The sequence below is a fragment of the Gossypium hirsutum genome, chromosome A04 (genome assembly GCF_007990345.1).
Source record: "Gossypium hirsutum isolate 1008001.06 chromosome A04, Gossypium_hirsutum_v2.1, whole genome shotgun sequence".
Taxonomy (NCBI): Eukaryota; Viridiplantae; Streptophyta; class Magnoliopsida; order Malvales; family Malvaceae; genus Gossypium; species Gossypium hirsutum.
In genome coordinates, this window is record NC_053427.1 from 18,400,993 (window position 1) to 18,426,354 (window position 25,362).

General features: G+C 33.4%; 1 long non-coding RNA gene across 2 annotated transcripts; it reads right to left on the reverse strand.

The window, feature by feature from the left end:
• Positions 1 to 9,548: 9,548 nt before the first annotated feature.
• On the reverse strand, positions 9,549 to 24,428 carry LOC107917162 (uncharacterized). Of its 2 annotated transcripts, none has more exons than XR_005925599.1 (3): positions 24,245 to 24,428; positions 23,809 to 24,057; positions 9,549 to 9,800 (listed from the first exon to the last, which is right to left on the reverse strand). It is a non-coding gene; the product is annotated as an uncharacterized lncRNA (long non-coding RNA). The 2 variants fall into 2 exon arrangements; XR_001689726.2 differs by having other exon boundaries at positions 24,249 to 24,393.
• Between the last annotated feature and the right edge of the window lie 934 nt (positions 24,429 to 25,362).

Consider the following 25,362-nt stretch of genomic DNA (forward strand, 5'->3'; position numbering starts at 1 on the left):
TAATAACCTCATGCAACTACCATATCATCAAAAATCTAATCACACATGCACATGCATTAGGTAAGTTACCTTTGCTAATTTTAAACCCAACATCACACAAGCTCTCAAGTGATGGCCGAATGCTTCTTTTGTTACCCAACTAATCATTCGACAATTTCATCCCCTTTACCACCCTTTTATGCCTAATTATCTAAATCAAGATAAGATCATCAACATGCCTAACCATAGCCGAATGTGCAACATTAATCTATCACCTCTATCTCTTAAATACTATCAAGTTCATTTACTTCTAATTTCTTAAGTTCAACATCTTAATGCCCGTTATAGCCACTCCCATAATCTAAATTTAAAAATCGGCAACACCCACATTTCAACTATCTTAGCCGAATACTCCTCAACACTTAGACTAAAGTATGCACATTAAACTTAATACAACTTTCATTATTCCTTTCACCCTCAAACATAATTTATAAATCTTGCCCTTCCTTCCATGTTTCGGTCAATTATTCAATTTACCTCATAACATGAACATTCTTTTCAACTAATCTAGCATGACTCATTCGGCCTTAACAAAGAACCACTTTTCATACAAGGACAAAAATAAATCAAATGAACCTCCCATTTAAACCCCATTCTATCTTCTACTTACTCAATAATACATGTTTCTTAGTTCATATTCATCTATAACCATTTCAAATCACATACTACAAAACATCATCAATTTGGCATATAAGAACATAACCAAAGGTTTCTTGCAACACAACTCAAAAATCAATGCATGGGTCATGTTATGAGCATCAAAACAACTCAACTTCACAAAAAAAATGCCAAAAGAACCACATGATATCATACCTTAATCTATAAACTCACTTGGCCGAATGTCCTAGCTTCCATTTTTCTTTTCTTTTCCTTATGGTTTCGGCATGATGATAGAAAAGATGATGGAACTTTGTTTTTATCACCACTTACTAATATAAATTTATTATACATAATTCCCACCAAATATAAAAAAATGAAGACAAGGGAACACCATAATGCATGTGTATGTTGGCCAGCCATTCACATTCAAAAATGGTCTATTTGACATGCAAGTCCACTCTTTTTGGTACATGCACTAATAGACCATTTTAAATTGGACTATCATATTTTCACCATGTCTCAAATCGATCCCTATTAACAATTTCTCATGCAATTGATAAAATTAGGGAATGAAACTTCCACATACTCATGTTTACACATAATAAGCATAGAATATAGCAATTAATTATTTTACGACTCGGTCTTGTGGTCCCGAAACCACTTTCCGACTAGGGTCACATTAGGGCTGTCACAGGGTTGATTTGGCTAGAGAGACTGAAGATAAAGTGAAAGTAATTTGCGACAGTTTGATAGCAGCTTCAGATCGATAGAAATCTTACGCGGATTTGAAATGTAAAGACATTGAATTTCAAATTGACAACTGAATATTTTTGAAAGTATCTCCGTAGAAGAAGATTCTTCGATTTGGTCGCAAAGGCAAATTGAGTCTGCGATTTATCGGGCTATATAAGATTATTGAAAGAATAGGGCCAGTGGCATATCGGCTAGCTTTACCATCAGAATTAGAAAAGATCTATAATGTATTTCATGTGTTAATGTTAAGACGGTATCGATTAGATCCATTGCATATCATTTCTCTAATAAAGATTGAAATTCATCTTGATATGTCGTACAACGAAGAACTGATCAGAATTTTAGCTAGAGAGGTTAAAGAATTGAGAAACAAGAGCATAGCTTTGGTAAAATTTTTGTGCAACCTCATGAGGTCGAATAAGCCATGTGAGAACCCAAGGAAGTTATGAGAAAACAGTACCTTAACCTTTTTTCTGGTAAGATTTTCGGGGACGAAAATTCCTAAGGGGGGAGAGTTGTAACAGCCAGTTTTTAGTCAAATCGGAACAGTGGTTTCGGGACCACAAATACAAAGTCAAAATAATTATTTTATTATTATTTTAAGGTCTACAGTATGATAATATGATTGTGTGAAAATTTTGTTAAGAAATTTTATCGTTTGGGTGTTCGATTTGATAGAAAAGACTAAATTGCGTAAAGTGTAAAAGTGGAGTTATATGAGCTAAAGGTAACTAATAGCTATGGAATCTTAAAATTAGAGGTCCTTATGTTGTAATTAAACCATGGTCAATGTTAGTGGACAAAGATGGACACCATTTAAGTGAATATTAATGTTATAATTAAAGGTTATTATTGTAAATTGATAAATAAAGATTAAATAAGTATAATAAGACCATTTTTTTAGTCTATCTTCTTCACCTAACTGATTTTAAGCTAAGAAAAACCACCATGGATGCATGATAAGTTCGTTCAAGCTTGCATTGTCCATTTAGGTACGATTTTTATCCCATTTTTAATGATTTCTATGTTTTTGAGATCGTTGCAGCTTAATCTAGCTAGCAGAAGGACTAATTTGCAAAACTGTTAAAGGTTTAGGTTTTTCCATTGATGAATACATGTTTATTTTGATGTTTGATGATAGAAAATGTATGTTTGTTGTTAGATAAATAAAATTTGTAAAGTGATTTTTGACAAATTTTTCATTTAGGGATTTAATTGAGAAATGATAAAATTTTGTGGTTAAATTGTGAAATAAATGAAAAATATGGGATACTATAGTAATAATAGAAATTCGGCTAGCATGGGTAGGGACCAAATTGCATGAATTTGTATTTTTATGAGATAAGAACTAAATTGTAAAAATGTTGAGTGGAAAGTTGCATTAATGTGTATTTTGGACTAAATTGAATAGAATGATAATTAAGTTAATTTTGATTACATTTAGATCAAGAAAAGTGAAATTCGGATTTAGATCGGGGGAAAAATAAGGTTTTGGACTAGTTGATTTGTTCCGTCATTTTAGAGATCGAGGTAAGTTCGTATGTTAATAAGCATTAATATAATTGTGTGTTAATTGCTTTATTATTGAATTATTTGAGAATACGACCTTGCGAATATATTCGACGAAGATTTGGCATTGAGAAATCCCGGTTGAACCTTAGGAATAGATTAGGATACGAATAACATGTCATTAGGGGTTATGTGATTGGGTGCTGGTCCGCACGTCCTACCGGTGGCTGAGTTATCTAGCATGTGTTACGGATTCTCGTCAACATGTGTGAGCGCATCGTGTAGCTTCATCATTACATCCAGCTTGTGTGAGCAGACCCGTTATTAGCTTGAAAGTGACATTATATGTGATATGAGATTGGTATAGCTTCGGTTATGTGTTGGCACTTAGGGTACGAGATTCCCAAGTATCCGATAGTATTTCAAATGGTTCAAGGGGTATATCGAAGATATAAAATGGTGAGAAATAGATTTGTATCAGTACAAATATGTACGGGAACTATATAAGCATTGAATCTATGGAAGTTGTGAATTCAGGGTTAATTGTGTGATTGAATATATGTTAACATTGTGATTAAATGTTTTGTAGTATGTTATGTTCTTATTCTTAAATGGTAATTGAATGGTGAGATTTGCTTATTATTTCATATGAGGTTACTAAGCTTTATAGCTTACATTATTCATTTTTTGATGTTTTATAGTGAAATCAAAGCTAGCTCAGATTTGGGAATCGTCGGAGACCTCATCACACTATCAATCTATCATTTTGGTACTTTTGAATCTATGTATTTTGGTTATATGGCATGTATAGGAGCTTAGGTCATTTTGGTATATGTTAGTAGTGGATTTAGCCATTTGAGTTGGCTTGTAAATATTAAGTGGTTGGCTATGTATATATAGCCAAGTGATTTGACTTATTTTGGTTGATTTAGTTGTATGTGTATATATATATATGTGTGTGTGTGTGTGTGTGTGTAAATGGCCTTTGTTATGCATATGGTAAATGCTAAGTAAATGCTTGTGGTGAATGGTTGTTTGTGAATTGGTAAATTGAGTATCAAATAGTTGACATTTGGAGATCTGGTATGCATGAAATTTTAGGTAATAAAGTGCATATATGAAGTATTTAGTTAAGTGATTTGTGAATGTGATTTTTTTGTATGAAATTGAATAACCTAATATGGTACTTGTGTGCCTTGTTGTTTTAGTATGAATTAGGCTTGGTATGATTAGTTTGAATGCCTATTTATGCCTTGTGTTGTGCCATTTGGTTTGGTGTAGTTGTATGCTAATTGGGTGAGCAAAATGGCTTGGTAAATAACCTATTTTTGTCCACACAGACAAGTGACACGACCATGTGTCTCCTGGTATTAATTAGAAATCAAGTCAGTCTACTCCACACGGCCTAGCACACGGGCATGTGACTTGGCCATGTGGCATAAGTCAGTATACTCTATAGGTTTGGCACGGCCTAGCACACATCCTAGCACACGGGCATGTGTGGCCATTTCGAAGGGCACACGGGCTAGACACACAGGTATGTGGTTGGACGTATGACCCAAGTTAGGGAGTTACACGGGGTAAGACACAGGCTGGGACACGGCTAGAGGTGTTCATGGGCCGGGCTACTTGGCCCGGCCCGAAGGCTCGGCTACTCGGCCCAGCCCGAAGGCCCGCCCAAAATGTAGGAGGGTTTAGGCAAAAACATAGGCCCGAAAGCTTTGACAAAAAAATAAGGCCCGTTTAAAAAATGGGTCGAGCCTTGGGTAAGGTAATTTTAGCCCAAGCCCTACCCGAATTCACTAAAGTACAAAAAAATCTGCATTTTTTTTATTTTTGAATGTTATTTTCTTGTTATTTTCTCCCTATTTTGCTACCATTTTACTATTATGTTGCACTATTTTGTTGTTATTGTTTGGATATTGTATAAAACTTATTTTCTTGTTAATTTTGTTATTATTTTAAAGGCATTTGTTAATTTTTTTTTATTATTTTAGAGGCACTTACTTGTTAAGTTGTATCTATCTTAGTGTTATTTAAGTTTACATATTTTTTAAAATTTAATTTCAATTTGTTGGGAAACATTTATTTTGATGTTTTTAATATTTTAGATGTATTATATATATTTAAAAGTAATATAAAAATAATATAAAAAATTAATATGGGCGGGCCGGGCCTGGGCCGAGTTTTAGTATTTTTATTCGAGTTGGACTTAGGCAAAATTTTAGGCCCATTTTTTGGGCTCGGCCTAGCCCAGCCCATGAATACCTCTAGACACGACCATGTGATCCCATTTCGAATGTCCACACGGCCTGTGGCACGGGCGTGTCTTTGGCCGTGTGAGACACATGGCTGGGCTACACAGGCGTGTGTCCTTTGTATTTTGCAAAATTTTCTAAGTGTTCCAAAATTTTTTTGAGTTATCGGTTTAGTCCCAAACCACCCCTAATGCATGTTTGGGGCCTCGTAGGCTCGTATTAGGGACAAGGTGAATGTTGTTGAATGATGATTATATGAAATTTGAAAATGTATGTGAAATGTATGTTTAATTGTATAATAAGTCCGGTAATGCTCCGTAACCCTATTTCAGCATTGAATTCGGGTGAGGGGTGTTACAGAGACTATGTTTAATAATAATACAACCACCACTTCTACTTATGTTGTTCAATCTTTTGACGTGTGGCATGCTAGATTAGGTCAGGTGAATACTCATTCTCTTAAAAAACTAATAAAAATAAATTTACTCCCTAATCTATATTATATCAGCTTTAATAAATGCAAAATTTGTGTTGAAACCAAGCATGCTAGACCTTTCTTAAAAATTGTTAATGATAGGAAGATTGAATTGTTAGAATTAATTCATAAAAATAAATTGTTAATGATAGGAAGATTGAATTGTTAGAATTAATTCATAATGATTTAGAAGACTTTAGAAACATAGAAAGTAAAAATGGAAAATGCTACTATATCACATTTGTAGATGATTACTCTAGATACACAAAGGTTTATCTCCTAAGATCAAAAGATGAAACTGATACACAAAGGTTTATCTCCTAAGATCAAAAGATGAAACTGATAAAACTTTTCTTCTTTATAAATTAGAAGTAGAAAACCAACTTGATAGGAGAATAAAACGTCGTAGATCCAATAGAGGTGGTGAATATGACACTAATTTTCTTAAAGAGATTTACAGGAAAGACGATATTATACATGAATTTTCTGCTCCTTATTTCCCACAACAAAATGGCATAGCTAAAGGGAAAACCAAAAGTCTAAAAGAAATAGTGTATGCTTTACTTCTAAGTTCTAGTTTACCTAACGGTATGAAGAGGGAGATTGTACTTTCTGTAAAACATATTCTTAAAAGAATGCCTCATCAAAAGTTAAATTGTACCCCTTATGAATTGTGGAAAGGTTATGCCCCTAATCTATAATACTTGAGAGTGTGGAGGTGTTTAGCAAAAGTAGGTTTGCCTACTTTTAAAAAGAATACTATCGGGCCTAAAACTATTGATGTTGTATTTGTTGTATATGCTCTAAATAATGTTGCATATAGATTCATATCTTTGCATGATCATTCCATATGTGAATCTAGAGATGTTGTTTTCTTTGAGAATGTTTTTCCTTTAAAGAAATCTAGCATAATATTGATATACAATTAGATGAACATGTTTCTTGTTTTAGTGCACATAATAAAAATACTCTTAATGATGATGTGGAACCTAAGAAAAGTAAAACATAATGGACTGTTGTCACACCTGGTTATCTTTATTGTCCCAAAATTAAAGGAAAGTTGGGATTAAATTGAATGGATTAGCGAATTGTCAGGCTCCATCGAGAAAATCAGAAATTTTGGTGGCTGAATTGTGATTAGTTGATCTCAACTTTGGTTTAGTTAGTTTGGAATCGGTTATCTCCCTAATGGGAGACAAAATAATTAGCAGTGATTGGCTAAGATGGACTAGGAGATCGTGCAAGCCTTGGTTATATATATACATATGGAAAGGAAAGAATTCTCTCGAATTTAACTGGTAATCTCCTTCTCGTCTACAATGTCTTCTTCAATTGCTCTGAAAAAGAAGAGGATGTTCAAGAAAGTTCTGTATGAGGCGGTGAATAAAGAGTTTGAAGCTTAGGAAGTTAAGAATTCGATAAGTTGGTGAGCCCTAAGCCTCTCTGTACTCGTGGATTAAAAGAAAAAGAAGTAAGAATTCTTAAAAAATTTCTATATAATTATGGATTCTGGGTTTTTAGGGTTTGTATACCTTCGATTTAATTTATAAATAGTTGTCATGCTTAGTTATCAGGATGAAGGAGGCTTTGGCATTTAGACAAGCTAAGCTGATGTAGGATAATGGAATTTAGGTGAGTTTTTGTACACTACCTTTGGTGGTTTATAAAAATGTGTTGTTGCTATTTTGAGTTATTTGAATCTGTGATTATGTGAGGAAATGGTGAAGTGAATATGTTGTGGAAGCTTAACTTGTATAAGTATGATTGTTGAATGAAATATGATGTTTGAGTAAATGGCGTACTATGTATTCTGTAATAAGTACCTTGCTTGTGTGTGTAATGCATGATTATATTAAATGCAAAGTACAAAGGTAATTTATCTAAACGAGTAGATAAAGTTAGGAATAATTAGCAGAATAGAGGAATGAGTCGATTGTTAAGGGAATATAAGAGAGTAAGGAAGTGTCATGGAATGCTATCGACTTGCTCGCTAGAGTGACATCATGACAACAATCTATTGACTCTATGGAGTGACACTGTGACAGGGGTTTATAGGTCCTATGGGGCGACAACTTGAGAGAGGTTTAATATGTAAGACCATTGCTAAACTATGGCAACATAAAGAGTTCGCCAAGATAGTAAACATGGGTTTATAATATGTAAAACCATAGCTAGGCTATGGAAACATATAGAGTCTTCCAGGACAGTAAACATAGGTTTATAATGTGTGAGACCATAGCTAGGCTATAGCAACATATAGAGTCCATCAGGATAGTAAACATGGGTTTATAATGTGTAAGACCATAACTAGGCTATGGCAATATATAGAGTCCTCCAGGACATTAAACATGGGTTCATACTGTGTAAGACTATGGCTAGACTACGGCCAGATAAAGTCTACCAAAATGTTGAACCAAGAAGCTGGCCAGACAAAAAAGTAGATCATTGTTTGACTCACATGGAGAGTAGCATGATCAGAGGAACACGATGCATCCGAGAACGTAAGTAAGCGGGATAGTTAAGAAATTCGCCTAAACTACAAAGATAAGAAAAACTGGTAGAAATTTCTAAAAATGCAAGTAAGCTTGTTGATAAGGGAATCTGGCAAATTGTTACGAGAAAAGAAATTGGCATATGTGGTTCTTAACAATGCAGAGGAAATAGGAAGGATAACTTAATTAAGGTATGAAGTTACAGTTGGTACGGGTTCGCCGGTGTTTAGTGACTAAACCAGTATTTGGGGTGATATTGAGGTGATCAGGTGAAGGCTAAGCCTAAAGATCGGCACGTAAAAGATAGCAAGAGATGGGTAAGTCTACCAAAGTTCACTTGGAGGTAATGATCGCCCAAATAGTCTGACCGGCAGGGTTTACCAAAGATCTACAGAGAGAAAGAATGTATGACCAAAACTATGTAACGCAGGTTAGATCCACAGTAATAAACTGAAAAAGAAGTTCGCCAAAAGCTACCTTGGGCGGGCAATCTGCTGGCAGGTAGCAAAAGGGATGGTTCATTAGGTACTATCTGTTAATTCCAGTTATTTAGAAGACTGGAAGAAGTTAAACTAATAGCTTAGGGCTAAATTGTAAAGTATAAATCCGCTAGGATGATTAGGCGTCCTTTCAGTTAGCTTATCAACATGCTTAAAACTGTGAGTTTGGACTGGAGGAAGTGTTAAGGTGGAAAATCCTATGTTTCATTTAGTATTGGATGAATGGATCAGGGTAAGTGTAACACCCCTAACTCGTATCTATCGTCGAATTAGGGTTATGAGGCATTATCGAACAAAAACACAGCTTTAGAACATTCACAATTTCACATAGGTCATATTAACATAAATAAAACCTATGGCCAATTAAGAATTTAACCTACTTTATAAATCATAACATGAGTTTAATTCATTTGACTATTACACCAACCAACATTATCAATCACAATTGATAGATTCGTAAAATACCTAGTTTAATAACACATTAATAAATCTATAATATTTCAACTTGTCTTTACTTGTCCAATTCACTACATTAGCAACCATAATATAAGCGCATATATATATACATATGAGTTCAACTAACAAATCATAACCGAATACATTGGCACTTTATCTTTTACCATCAACCCAATTTCCTATTATAAAGTCTAAATCCCAATATGTTAGACTTACCATGACGAACAAATCATGAATTACACATATCATTAATATAGTCTATAAGTGAAAACCGAATATACCCCATGCATATATCTTGATTATTACCTAACTAATACATGATATACCTTAGCTCATTTAACACATAAACAAACTCCACAACATTATATACCTTGGATACACTTTCAATATAACTTCAAACCAAGTCCAAATGTATATACAACCATTAGCATTATAACCAACCATAATTCACATGAAGATATATATATAATGGCCGAAACACCAAAATCACAACCAAGCATAACCATCATCAAAACGAAGCATTAAATCCGAACATAACAAAGTATTAAGCCATTTTCGCATGGCTCATGATTACATTAACCAAAATCAAACATTTCAAAATATAATCCATCCTATACATGCCATAGTTTCAAAAATTCAGCTTATAAAATACCTAAGACAGTCGATAGTGTGATAGACTTTGCTGACGATCCCCGAGCTCGTAACTTGAATCCAAAATCTATAAAACAGAGGTAAACATGAACACACACAGTAAGCTATCATAGCTTAGTAAGTCATAAGCAAATAAATAACTAATTAACATAATCAATTCATTTAAACTAAACCTAATTATACTATCATAATCACTTTAAATCTTAAGCTTACAATTTCATGTATTATATATACTTTCACATACAAATTATTCATGGCCGAATGAATATATATATACATTAACAAACTATCATTCAATTTCCAAGCCAAAATATCTTTATCATACCAAGTACATATACACTTATATTCATATACTCATAAGTCGGAGTATAACAATCACATACATATTTATATCAAATGGCCGAATATACCACCAAATGCACATATGTTTACATTAGTAATTTATATTATTTGAATCACATATTAAATGGCCAACTTACCTTATTTTCAAATAGGTAATTAACTAACTCATACCTGATAGTTTTAGCTCGTTTTACACCTTCGTTCACAACATATCATTGCCCGTTGAACCATTCGGAATTGAATAGGATACTTGGATAATAACATATACCATACAATACCAACATCTCAGACGTGGTCTTACATGTTATCTTATATAGATGACACTGTCCTAGATAGGGTCTTACATGAATCGAATACAATGTCGATGTCCCAGACATGCTCTTACACGTAACCACATATATCGATGCCAACGTCCCAGACGTGGTCTTACACGAAATCACATTTATTGATGCAAATGTCCCAGACGTGGTCTTACATGAAATCACATATATCGATGCCAACGTCCCAGACGTGGTCTTACACAAAATCACATATCAGAATCCTATGGTTCGTACGGGACTTTCGGACGTCATAACTCAGTCGAAACAAATTCGTTAACATAGCTCCCAAGCTTATTTACATTTGGCAAACATATATATATTTTCAATAATTCATTTCAGCATATAGAACTCATATTTATTTAAAATTAACAATATCTATTTGCTTATAAACTTACCTCGGACGATGAAAATCGGAACGGGACGACTAGTTGACAAATTTGGTTTTCCCCTGATCCAAATCTGATTTCTTTGGTTCTTGATCTAAACATATTCTAACTAAACTCATTCAAACATATTTTCACTCAATTTAGTCCACAAACACATAAATGGGCAAGTTACCATTTTACCCCTAATATTTCACACTTTTTACAATTTAGTCTAAATTGCACAAAACACAAAACATGCAAAATTTGCACACACCATGCCTAGGGCGAATGTTCCTAGTGTTCATACAAGTCCATACATTTTATTTATTTTACATTTTAGTCCCTCAATTTATTATTTTTGCAATTTAGTCTTAATTACTCAAAATCATCAAAAATTCCAATACAAAACTTGTTAATCCAAAACATATCTTTCATATTTCATCAACTAACATCACATAGCTCAAATATTCATCAATGGCATGACACAAAATATTCATCAAAATAAAAAATTCAAGGTTGGGCTTTGTAGATAACATAGCAACGATCTCAAAAACGTAAAAATTATAAAAAATCGAGCTAGTTACATACCTTGAGAGCTTAGCAATGGTCGAACATAAAACATTATTCTTTTCTTTTTCTTTTAGGTTTCGAAAAAAAAAACATTATGAAACCATATATTTATTTTTATGTTTTATTATAACATTATTATTTACCATTTTACATTAATATCCTTTATAATTTAATAACTAAAATATGTATATCAAGGATACAACCGTCCATCACTAACTCCAATGGTATTATTGCAACATAAGTACTTCATTAAATAAAGACAACATCAATAGGGACCTTTTACAATTAACCACCAAGTTTTCATTGTACGCGATTAAGTCTTTTTATTTAATCGGGCACTCAAACGACAAAATTAAAGCACGAAAATTTCACACATATAAATTCACACATAATAAACACAAAATAATATTAAAATATTTTCTGACTCGAATTTGTGGTCCAAAAACCACTGTTTTGAATAGGGTCTAAATCGGGCTGTTACAGTAATGATCCAAATTTAAGGAGAACATAAGTGGAAAACAGTCAGTGGTAGGCGATGAACTTTATATCCAAGTATGTGAATAATTGTGAGAGTTACGTCGGTTAAGGTATAAAGAAATTTGGGATAAGGCAGGATCAGGCTAAGACCATAGAGAACCATTTTTGTAAAGGTCTTGCTTGCATATAAGATAGAGAAATAATCCACCAACAGTGAACTGCGAAAAATAACAAGGCGTCAACCACGCTTGTGAGATCTGAGGAATGTCAAAGATAGATAGTAAGTTTGAAATATTTGTTTTAAGTCTTATCTCTTGAAGATTACGGAATATTTTTGTTGCATTGTTTTAGAAAATCTCACTAAGTTCAATTGAACTTACGAATTTACTGTTTGCTTGCAAGATAAATGTTTTGACTCGGTAATTGAGTGGAGGGATCACGCCAGACATCGCCAAATTGTGGGATGGGCATAGAAGTCGTTCATGTATATAGAGGGGAACCCCTTAAGGCCACACCTTGGGGATTAAATTAGTGTATCTGTGTTTAAGTCTCAAATAAAAATTTATGAATAACTAATATGCTTACTAAGGTAGAAAGTTTGTAAGTTCTTACTGCTTGTATGATAAGGGATTTTATCAAAATCTAAATTCTGGAATCTAATGTAAATCCTGAAATTATTAAGATTGAATAGTGGCAATGTAAGTAAATCAAGTTAGAGGATTTGTTAAGCCGTTCGAGTTACTTGTGACACTTGGTAACCATGACCTAGTGATTGGGTCGAATATAGGTGTTACAAATTTAATGGTATCACTAGTTTTGGACCTAATTTCCTTACTTCCTTTATAACTAAGATTAGTGATTTAGACTTAATAAGAGATTCTATTGCTCATGCTTTTTTTATAGATGTGAATCCAAAAACTAATGATGAAACGATAAAATCAATAAATGTGAGTTTTTGGAGAGATGCTATTAATAATGAGCTAGTATCTATTATGTCTAATCATACTTGGTAATTAGTAGACTTGTCTAAAAGTTTTAGACCTATCAGTAACAAATGGGTCTTTAGGAAGAAACTTAGACCAGATGAGTCAATTAAAATGTATAAGGCACGACTAGTTGTTAAAGGATTCACTCAGAAATTTGGAATAAATTATTTTGAAGCATACTCTCTTATGATTTAGATCTCAACTATTCATGTTTTTTTTATTAGCTTCATTCACAATTTGTTGGTACATCAGATGGATGTTAAGACAAACTTTCTTGAACGGGGATTTGGATGAGGAAATCTACATGAAGCAACTTCCAAGGTTTGTGGCACCTGGTATGGAAGATAAAGTTTGCAGACTCAAAAAATCTTTGTATGGTCTCAAACAAGCTCTAAAATAATGGTATGAGAAATTTCATAAGACTATTCTCAGTTTTGGTTTTATTGTTAATGGTGCAGGTACATGTGTGTATTCTAAGATGTTTGGTTATGATTGTGTTATCAGAAGTTTATATGTGGATGACATGTTAATTTTCAATTCCAATATAGAAGCCAATAATAAAACCAAAATTTCTTATCTACTAAATTTGGAATGATTGATTTGGGAGAGGTAGATGTAATCTTAGATATTAAGAATACTAAATCAGAAAAGGGATTTACTTTAAACAAATCTCATTATATTGAGAAAGTGCTAAAAAATTTTAATAGCTTTGATGTAATCCTTGTGAGAACTCATTATGATTCTAGCATACAACTGTTAAAAAATAAAGAAAATAGTGTTTCTCAATTAGAGTATGCTAAAATATTGGAAGTCTTATGCTCTTAATGAAATATACTTGGTCTGATATTGCTTATGCATTCAGTAGACTAACTAGATATACCCATAACCCTTGCAATGAGCATTGGAATGCTCTAAAGTGATTGCTTAAGTACCTTAAAGGTACAATAACTTGGGAGTTGGTTTTATCGGATACCTTGCAGTCCTAAAGGGATATTGTGATGCAAACTAGGTAATTGATAATGATGAAATGAACTCTACAAGTAGGTATGTTTTTACTTTGAGAGGGGCAACTATTTCTTAAAAGTCTACTAAACAGACTTGTATTGCTCGCTCCATAATGGAGTCAAAGTTTATATTTCTTGACTTAGCTGAGCAAAAGGCTAAGTAGCTTAGAAATCTACTTACAAAGATTCTTTTATGGGAAAATAGACACCTTCTATACCTCTATTATGTGACTCACAAGTTGCAATTTATGTTGCTAAAAGTCAAGTTTACAATGGTAAGAATAGGCATATTCGTATAAGATATGGATTTGTGAGACATTTAATAAAGAATGGAGTACTTTCTATGGAATACATGAGATCTAAAAGGAACCTAGCTGATCTATTAACCAAAGGATTAAGTAGGAAAATGGTTTTTGATTCGTTGAGGGGGATGGGTCTTAAACCCACTGGTTGAGGAATTCATGGTGGATACGCAACTTCATTCTTTAAGTTCAATGAGGTCAAACAAAACCATGGAAACACTCATAATGTACATTTTATCTATCCCTATGGCGAACGATGTACATGCATAAGGTTGAGTTCTTACTCTTAATGAATTCATAGCCCAAGGTTTGTGTGGTCCTATTAAGACAGAATTGATAAACTCACCGACATGTGAGGTTGAGTTTATTACTCTTAAAGGTTTCATATCCTAGAGTTTGGATGGTCCTAGCGAGAAGGACTTGATGAATTCACCGAATTTAAATTTGAGAGGATGAGCTTATAAATGCTCTTAATGATTTCATAGTCTTGAGTCGGAAGGTCTATATTGAGATAGACTTGTTAAAATCATCTACGTAAGTGTGAAGAGTCACCTTCTAAAAAAGACATTGGGCAGTCTTTCTAGAGCACTTACCAGCATCCCAAAGTGTATTGGCTAAAACTTGTTGATCTATTGCGGAACATAAATTGGATCTGAGATTACTCGTGTGTCATGAGTTAACCCCTATCTTAACAAGTTAAAAATTTCTTAATTACTCATTTCATTCAAATCCATAAGATATTAGTGCTTAAGCGACTAATTTTGATGTTGCTCTTCTCATATCTTTTCTTGTGTTTACAGAACTTCCAATTACTTTGCATTAGTAGGGGAATGTTATTAATGTAAATTTATTTCAGTAGTTACAAACCATTATTTCCAACAGTTACAAACCCTTTTTTTATAGTTACAAAATATTAAATATTTTTCTGACCATTTTACCTCTACTAAATTACATTTTTGCCCTTTCCAAAATCTAATAAATAGGAGGCATTTTCCCTTCATTTGATACACAATGGAAAAAAACAAAGCTTCATCTACTCTTTCTCAACTATCTCTCATTCTTTCTAAAACTTTAGAATTTTTCTTAAATTGCATTAGAGGAAATTCTGGCTAGGAGTTTGAGTTTTAAGCGGGACCGTTTGTGACCCCTCCAAACTTTCTTGGGAACTGATCCTAGTGTGATTTTTCCAATTAATTCTATTTTCAGATTATTTCAGAAGAGCAATACCAATTGAGTTCTACCTTCCTTATTCGGGTGTACGAATATCGAAGAACTGTGTTAACCTTGGGAGACGAAATCCACTATACGATTACACCAATCATGGCGAATTTATTTTTAAGGCAGTAGTTCTTCCACGACACATTAATAATTTATTCATTTAATCTTCATTTTTTTTCCAGTTAGTGCTAACGAATTTGTTTTACAGTAGTATATATTCCAACAAAAATTTCTAATTTTGTTAATAAAAATAAATTTAATATTAATTGTGAATTTGTTAAATATTTTTGAATTATTTGCATTATGTGGTTAAAGTACTTGAAAGGTCCTTGTAATATAGGGGCTGATAGAATAAAAAAGTCCAAAATGTAACAGAATTAACTTTTACGGTATAAAAATGTGTTAATTTTTTTTTCAATTACAGTTCAATTCCAAACAAAAGATTTTACTTACAAAACCATAAAAACTTTAAAAATATTAACTCTATTAAACAATAAGTGATAAATTTTTAAACTAAATTTTTTATTACTATTCTAATTTGGCCTTATTTGATTGTTTTTAGTAATACGTGACTAAATTAATCTATTTAAAATAGAAAGACTGTGTAACACCCTAAATTTGGGGCCTAGAAGAGTTGGGCTTTGAGTATGGGATTCGGATAGAAGAAAACCTGAATAATTAAGAAGTTTTAAATATTATCATTTAAGGAAAAATTTTGAATTAAATTACTACTAGAAAATTTTTACTGTATTTATTAATATAGATATTTTAGATTTTTATGAAATTTTAATTAGTATTATAAGATAAAATTATTATTATTAGAAAAATATTACTGTATGTATATTTAAAAAATTGTTATGAAAATTATTATTATTTACTGTATTATTGATATTTGAAATTTTTATTATTAGATATATTTATAAAATTATATTATTATAATTATTATTATTAGATAGGAAAAATAAATATATATTTATAAAAGTATTGTTGTTTTGGTGTTTAAACTCTAGGAAAAAATTGTTTTAATTTTTGCCTCTTTCTTTTGGCTTTGTATGCGCTAGCATGGACAAGGGGGCGTACAACGAAGGGCTTGAAGGTTAACTCGGTTGGACATCTAGATCTAACCCATATTTCGACAGAAAGGGAAGAACATTGGGGTTTAAGGCACTGTGGGCCGAATATGGTAAGTGGTCTTGTACGTAGCTTGTTTTTGATATTTAGACTGACGTCTTAGTAACTCGATTGTAGGCAACTCGTTTGTGGATCTCGCCAACGTATCGTTACAGAACAGGTGTGTAAACGACACCCACTCATAGACTAGATCGGCAAAAGCCGAAAAGTTGAAATGCCGAAAAGTCAACATTCGTGAACTTGCGAGCGTGCGAGCACTTGGGAGGGGGTTTGTCTGTTAATTTTGGTAATCATAAGCGGTAAGAGTGCAGAGTGTGCAATTTTGTGCACTTCGGTATATTTGGGCTTAATGGGCCGAAAACGAGGTAGTGGGCCAACGGGCCCAATTCGGTAAAAACGCTTGGTAAGTGTTTCTGTTAATGCGTTAATGGTTATAATATGTGTGTAAACTCTAGAATACTAAATTTTACTAAAATACCCCTAAGTATGAAAATTACCATTTTACCCCTAGGTGCAAAATGACCGTTATACCCCTAGGGTTAATTTTGACTGAAATGCATGATATTCTGATTCTGTTTGTTGTATGCCATGACATGTATATCTGTTACATGGGATCTGGGTTATGTTATGAAGGAAGAACCCGTTCTGGTGGCTGTGCCACATACTCTGATATAAGCAGCTTTGCTGCGGATTATAGTTAGTGCCGCAACCGGTGCTAACATTGTAAGTGTAGGGATGGCGTGGGTGATTTATTCCCCATAGGAAGTGTAGGGATGGACGGAGGCAAGTGCAGGGTTGGATGGGGTTATTATGCATTAATCATATGAGATTGTTTTGTTGTGGGCCAACTGTATTGAAATGGGCCCAACTGTGTTGATATGGGTAAGGCCCAATATATCTCGACTTGTAATAGGGCTATGGCCAAGATTTATACTGATATGGGCTAGGCCCAGTATACTCTGATACTGTAAGGGGCTATGGCCCAGATTAATATTGATATGGGCTAAGGCCCAGTTAACTCTGATTTCTGAATAGGGCTTGGGCCCAGTAAAGCTTGAACTGATTTGGGCTCTGGTTGGGATACTTTACACACTGAGTTTTCCAAACTCACCCCCTTTTCCCATCTGTGCAGGTGAGCCTTAGATCGGTGGACTTGGAGCTGAAGGGATTCAGAGTGGCCATGTGGACTGTTTAAAAAAAGTGTTTATACCTTCACTTTTATTTTAGATTATTTCCTTTATGTTTTCAGGTTTTTAAGGCCGCTTTAATTATTTTTAATTGTTTTTAGTATGTTTTGTTAGCTTAGATATGATATTTTTTTAATTGTTTGAAATTGAATAGCTCTAGGGCGCGTTTTAAAAAGGTTACTTGATTTCAAAATATCGCGATAACAAAGCAAAGCTTCTGCAACGAAAACGTTTTCAAAATTAATAACCTTTTCAAATGGTTTTAAACAAATTGGTTTTCCCTGAACAATCATTCAGTTAAAGTGTGGCAATGGTTGTGTGCATGTCTAGGATTGGATCCGTGAAGAGCTGGGTACTTAAGTAGTCTAATTGACTCACCTCCTCTTTTCTGGCATCCTACCTGGTACTCAGCTTCCATTCACTTTAATCTTTAACGAAGATATTCTTTAAACACTAAGAAAGACTTTAGATAAAACATGACTTTTCTAGTAACGCTTCAATGTGACACGCCGGATTCGGTCGTAACGTCTAGGCCGGGTTTGGGGTGTTACAGACTGATTTAATTAAATCTCTATAATAAAATGACTTCTAAAGTACGTTAACCTCTTTTGTTCTTATTTAGGTTATTGGTTTGTGATAGTACATGTTGACGGAATTCTTGTAGTGAATGTTGAGCTTGATCCGGTAGTATGTGTACATGTATTCTTTTTAATGAAATTTCACCTTTAAGAAAAATGTGTTTAACTTGTTAAGTAGAACCTCATTGATTTGTTAATTGTTAATATTATTAGTTAATTGTAATATTTTATTAAATTTATTTAAATTCAAATTAAGTAATAAAAATTAAGATATTTATCATTCGATATTAAAATATATAAAAATTTTCAAATATAAATATTACATTGAAAAATAAAACACAGATGCTATATTAAAAAATGATATATTAAACTATAAAAATAAAATAAAATAAAATAAAAAACACACAGATTTTTACGTGAAAACCCTTTCGGGAAAAAAACCACCTGCAGAGGAGAAGAAAATTCACTATGTCGAATTCGAATGATTACAAGAGGAATAGACTATGTCTATTTATAGGCTTGTAAAGCCATATTCTAGTAAGACTGAAACACCTTATTCTAATCAATATAAAATAGATGGAGTTTAATAAGGTTTAAAAAATCTTATTCTAAAATAAAATAAAAGAAGTGTAGTTCTATATGGATTTTACTTTTATTTTATTTTACCACTGTATTTTATTTAAATAAGGATTCAGGTCATTTAATTCTAACAATCCCCACCTTGACACAAATTCTCAATGAACAACTTCTTCATCGCGAACTTTCAACGAACAAGTTCTCCACCTCTTCCATAAAACCCCTTAAGGGTTTAACTTCAACAATGGACACCAACCAAGTCTAAGCAATGCTCAAACTTGGTTATAGGAAGTGACTTAGTCATCATATCTGTAGGATTTTCATGAGTACTAATTTTGCTCACAACAATATCACCACGAGCAATAATATCACGAACAAAATGATACCGAACATCAATTTGTTTTGTTCTCTCATGAAACATTTGATCTTTTGTAAGGAAGATTGCACTATTGACTATCACAAAATATAGTACTGATTTGAAGGTCTTCATCGAGTTCACTAAAGAGTCCCTTCAACCAAATAGCTTCTTTACAAGCTTCAGCAATTGCCATGTACTCAGCTTCAGTGGTAGACAAAGTGACTATAGTTTGCAAAGTGGCTTTCCAACTGATTGCACAACCTCCTATTGTAAAGACATAACCTGTGAGAGATCTTCTTCTATCAAGGTCTCCAGCAAAATCAACATCAACATACCCAGTGACTCCATCTCTAGTTCTTCCAAACTATAAGCAAACATCAACAGTACCTTGTAAGTATCTTAAAATCCACTGAACTATTTTCCAGTGTTCTTTACTGGGATTTACCATGTATCTACTAACTGCACTGACTGCATATGATAAATATGGATGTGAACAAACCATAGCATACATGAGAGATCACACTGCACTAGAGTATGAAACATGTGATATGTACTCAATCTCATCATCTGATTGTTGAGACAAAGCCAATAAAAGTCTAAAATGGGCTGCTAAAGGAGTACTAACAGGCTTAGCACTCTGCATATTGAACCTGCAAAGAACTTTCTCAATGTACCCCTTCTAACTTAGGTACAATTTACTTGCTTTTCTATCTCTGAGAATCTCCATACCAAGTATCTTCTTTACTGGTCCTAAATCTTTCATCTCAAATTCTTCACTTAGTTGGGCTTTGACCTTTCTTATCTCTCCTTTATCTTTCGCTACTATCAACATGTCATCAACATAAAGAAGTAGATACACAAAAGAACCATCACTGTTTTTCTTAAAGTAAACACAACTGTCAAAACTACTTCTTTTGAAATTATGAGAAGTCATAAAGGAATCAAACCTCTTGTACCACTGTCTTGGTGACTGTTTCAAACCGTAAAGGGACTTTTTCAGCAAGCAAACATAGTCCTCTTTTTCTGAGACTGTAAAACCCTCTGGTTGTTGCATGTAAATATCCTCCTCAAGTTCTTCATGTAAAAATGTAGTTTTTACATCTAACTACTCAAGCTCCAAATCATGCATGGCCACAATACCAAGCAAAGCTCGAATCGAACTATGTTTAACAACTGGGGAGAACACATCTGTGAAGTCCACTCCTAGAATTTCATTGTAACCCTTTGCAACAAGCCTTGCTTTATATCTAGGTTCTTCAACTCTTGGAGTCCCTTATTTCTTTTTAAACACCCGTTTACAATGAATAGCCTTTTTACCTTTAGGAAGTTTCACAAGATCCCATGTTCTGTTTTTGTGGAGTGATTCCATCTCCTCTTGCATAGCAAACATCCACTTTTCTGAGTCTTCACAGTTAACTGCCTCAAAATAATTAGATGGCTCTTGATTCCTGTCTATATCTTCAGCCACATTTAAAGCATAAGCAACTAGATCAGCCTCAACATACTTCTTTGGAGGTTTAATTTCTCTTCTAGTTCTATTTTTGGCGATTTCTCTTCTAGTTCTATTTTTAGCGATAGAGTATTGTGGTGAAGAAGTAACTCTATTCTTAATTTATGTACTGGCTTGAGGAGTTGACTCTGTATTAATCTGATGCTCCACCTGCTTTTGATTTTCTCTATTGGAAGAGTCTTTAAGAGATAAGTTAGGCAGCATAGCAGTTTCATCAAAAACAATATCTCTGCTAATCACAACTTTTCTATTTTCAGGACACCATAACTTATACCCTTTTACACCAGCTTTATAACCAAGAAAAACACATTTAATAGATCTCGGTTCCAATTTTCCATTATCAACATGAGCATACGCAGGACACCCAAAAATCTTTAAATCAGAATAATTAACAGGATTACCAGACCATACCTCTTGTGGAGTCTTTTTCTCAATGGCAAAGGATGGGGGATCGATTGATCAAAAAACATGCAGTAGAGGCTACTTCGGCCCAAAATGACTTTGGTAAGATGACATTTGACAACATACATCGAACCTTCTTCATGATTGTTCTGTTTATTTCATTTACAACGCCATTTTGCTACAGAGTATGGCGAACTGTCAAGTGTCTCACGATCTTTTATGACTTGCACAATCTATTAAACTCATCAAAACAGAACTCTAAGCCATTTTCTGTGTAGAAGTATTTTGTTTGTTTTCCCGTCTATTTTTCAATCATAATTTTCCAAGACTTAAATGTGGAAAACACATCACATCTCTGCTTTAAGAAGAACGCCTAAACTTTTCTAAAAAAATCATCAATAAAGGTTAGCATATAATTAGCTCCACCTCTCGAAGGCATTCTAGATGGCCCCCACAGATCAGAATGAATATACTCCAATGTTTCCTTCGTGTTATGGATTCCTCTGGTGAATCGAACTCTCTTTTGCTTCCCAAAAACACAGTGCTCACAGAAATTCAGTTTGTAAATTCCTTGCCCATCAAGAAGTCCTCTTTTGCTCAATTTTGCCATGTCATTCTCACTCATATGCCCTGGCCGCATATGCCAAAGTTTAGTAATATCATCATCAGACAAAGAAGAGGAAGCGACAGCTGTATCACTAATAACAGTAGAACCTTGCAAAACATATATCTTGGCAATCTTTCTCTACCCTTTCATCACAACAAGGGAACCTTTGGAAATTTTTAAAATCCCACTTTCAGCTGTGTATCTGTACCCTTTTGAATCAAGAGTACTCAATGAAATTAAATTTCTTTTCAATTTTGGAACATGTCGTACATCACTAAGTGTTCTGACAACTCCATCAAATATCTTAACTTTAATTGTTCCAACACCTGCGATTTTACACGAAGTATTATTTCCCATCAAAACAATACCTTTAGACACTGTTTCGTAAGTCGTAAACCAATTCCGATTGGGACTCATGTGGAAAGTGCAGCCTGAATCAAGTATCTACTCCTCGCTCACTTGTGACTAGAAGTTCACCATCGCTGTAGTCTTCTACAACATTAGCTTCACCAGAATTTTCTGGTTGTTTTCCCTTTTGATTCGCAGCCTCCCTTTTAATCTTGTTCTGTAGCTTATAGCACTCAGATTTAATGTGCCCTATTTTCTTGCAGAAGTTATAAGTTTTACCTCTGTTTGAAGACTTTGATCTACCCTTAGATTTACCGCGAGAATTCCGTTCCTACGTCCTTCCATGATCATCATCAGCATTCCGATATTATCTCCCATGAACAATGAGACCCTCTCCCTGAAAGTCGGGTTTAACCATAAGATGCTTCATCTTATCATACGAGGTCAAAGAATCATAAATCTCATCAACTGTGAAAGACTCGTGACTATATAAAATTGTATCTCTAAAGGTTGAATAAGACGGGGGCAACGAACAAAGTAGAATCAACCCTAAATCTTCCTTATCATACTGAACCTCTATGGCCTCCAAGTTTGAGAGAATTTTTTTAAATACTGTTAAGTGTTAGTGTACAGACGCACCTTCCTCCAAACGATGAGCATAAATACGCTGCTTCATATGCAACTTGCTTGTTAGAGTTTTCGACATACATATTTGTTCTAGCATATTCCATAATGCAGCGGTGGTCTTCTTTTTCATCACATCCTGCAAAATTTCGTTGGATAAATACAGATGTAATTGTGTTAATGCCTTTCGATCCTTACGCTTCTTCTTTTCATCTGTTAATGTCAAAGGCATCTTATCTATCCCTAGCAGGGCATCCTTCAGATCCATCTGCGCAAGAACTGCTTGCATCTTAATTTGCCACAACGCAAATCTGGTGTTACGATCCAACAACGGAATTCCATACTTCAAAGACGCGATTACCGTGATCGATATGAACAACCCGAAAGCTCAGATACCAACTTGTGAAAATAAAATAAAATAAAGAATACACAGATTTTTACGTGGAAACCTTTTCGGGAAAAAAACCACGGGTAGAGGAGAAGAAAATTCACTATGCCGAATTCGAATGATTACAAGAGGAATAGACTATGTCTATTTATAGGCTTGTAAAGTCATATTCTAGTAAGACTGAAACACATTATTCTAATCAATATAAAATGAATGGAGTTTAATAAGGTTTAAAAAACCTTATTCTAAAATAAAATAAAAGAATTGTAGTTCTATATAAATTTTACTTTTATTTTATTTTACCACTGTATTTTATTTAAATAATGATTCGAGTCATTTAATTCTAACATAAACAATAAACTAAAAGATGACATGCTCTAGATTTTTTTAAAATAAATTCAAATTTAATGACTATATCATTGTTTGATCAAATATATAAATTTATATCATCAGTAGTTCTACTGTTATGATCTTATCTTTAATATTGAAGAAATCAGTTGAATTAAAAATAAACTCTTTAGATATTGGATCTGACTAAAGATCAAGAGTTGGGGCTTTGGAACCAATTAAAGCTTAGTAAAAAAGGGTTTTATTTTTATTATCTTTTTATTTTTATTATCTTTCCTCTAATTGGTCTCTTTGACATAAAAAGTTGGGTATAATTGATCTGCTCCCACGAAAAAGGAAAATAGAAATGGACTGACAAAAATAAGTAAATGTTGGGTTAAAAGCAAATATATAATAATGGAAATACAAGATTTTAATTACTGAGATGAGCTTACCAGGAATTAATACAGTGAATACTCCATGATTTCGTTGTTCCTCAGTAGTCTCAGGTTGTTTAGTGAATTGATGATCATGTTCCATTGAGAAAGAGGCATCAATTGACCCCAACACCACACATGAACTGACTCAGATCCGACGCCCATCTCATAATGTTGCTTAAGATGCAGAGTTTGCATGGCCATACTCGAACTGTAATTCCCAATACACAGCAATGGCAGACCCTCAGCCCTTGTAATTTGGATTTTCTGTACAGTACATAAGCCGAAAACATGAAATCCCATGGATATTAAAAGCAATGCAAAAGGACCCAAAACCCCGCATAACTAAAATTATATATGAATAGGCTAAAAGAAATAAAGAAACCAAAAGAAAATGATTGATGAAGCAAAGAAACCAGAGAGAGACCGAAGTCAAAGAAGAAAAAGGACTCACTTACGAGTAAGATGTAGTGAAGAAGAAAGGGTGTGGGAGTAGTTTCTTAGATATAGACAATGGCAGGGAAACCCCATTTGTTAGGAGAAAATTTCAAGCAAAAATAAAGACAGAAAGGGACAGAGAGAGGGGTAGACAGTGGGTGCAAGCGTCCAAGTGTAAGGGATAGACTAAAAGCCCCAAAAGCCACTTACCAATCAGCTTTAGTTTTCATGCACTTCTTTTGTACTACATACTCTGTATATGATTAGTAAAACACTAAAAGGCCATTAAACAAATATAAACCCATTCTCTTTCTTTTTCTTCTTTATTTTATTTTTTAATTTGCTTTGTAATATCCAAACTTGTGGGTCCCTTTCTTTTTTTCATGCAACACCATTTTTTGGGTTAAACTATATGTTTATTTAAATTTACGTTTTTAGTAACTCAATTTTGAATTATTATATAACGGTCGCCGACATTATTGATCTATAACAATCTAATCACTATGTTATTATCATTAAATCTAACATAACACAAATTGTGTCGTTAAATACCGATATATCATCATATAATTCAAATGTTTTATAAATTTTTTAACCATTTTATTTTTTACTTTATTTTTTTCTTTTTCCTCAACATTCTTCTCACTCCTCTCTCATCTCTCTCAACTTACTTTCTCTCCCAATTGCGAGAACAAAACTGTTCACAACACCAATAATAAAAACTAAGGACCAAGGAGCAAAATACCATGAATTAATATATCAAAATATTACAAACAAAGCGAAAACATAATTCCTTTATTCAACAAAATGCAATAAAGTCTCATGTGCACTCCACACTTTGCAAGTTGGTCAGCCTCACTATTAGAATCCCTTATAATAGATCTGGTTTGCCACTCTGTTGAAGCTAAACTGGAAGAATTATATCCTTTGAAAATATCTTTCATCTTTATCAGAGGTGTTAAAATGGTCGGTTTAGTTAATACTTAAACTAAATTACCTTTAATTGAATTAATCGAAATTTTAAAACCCTTATATGTTAATTAAACCGAATTTTTTTAAAAAATCTATTAACTGACCCAAATATTTTCAGTTGATTTGGAAAGATAACTAAATTAATAAAAAAATTATATTTCT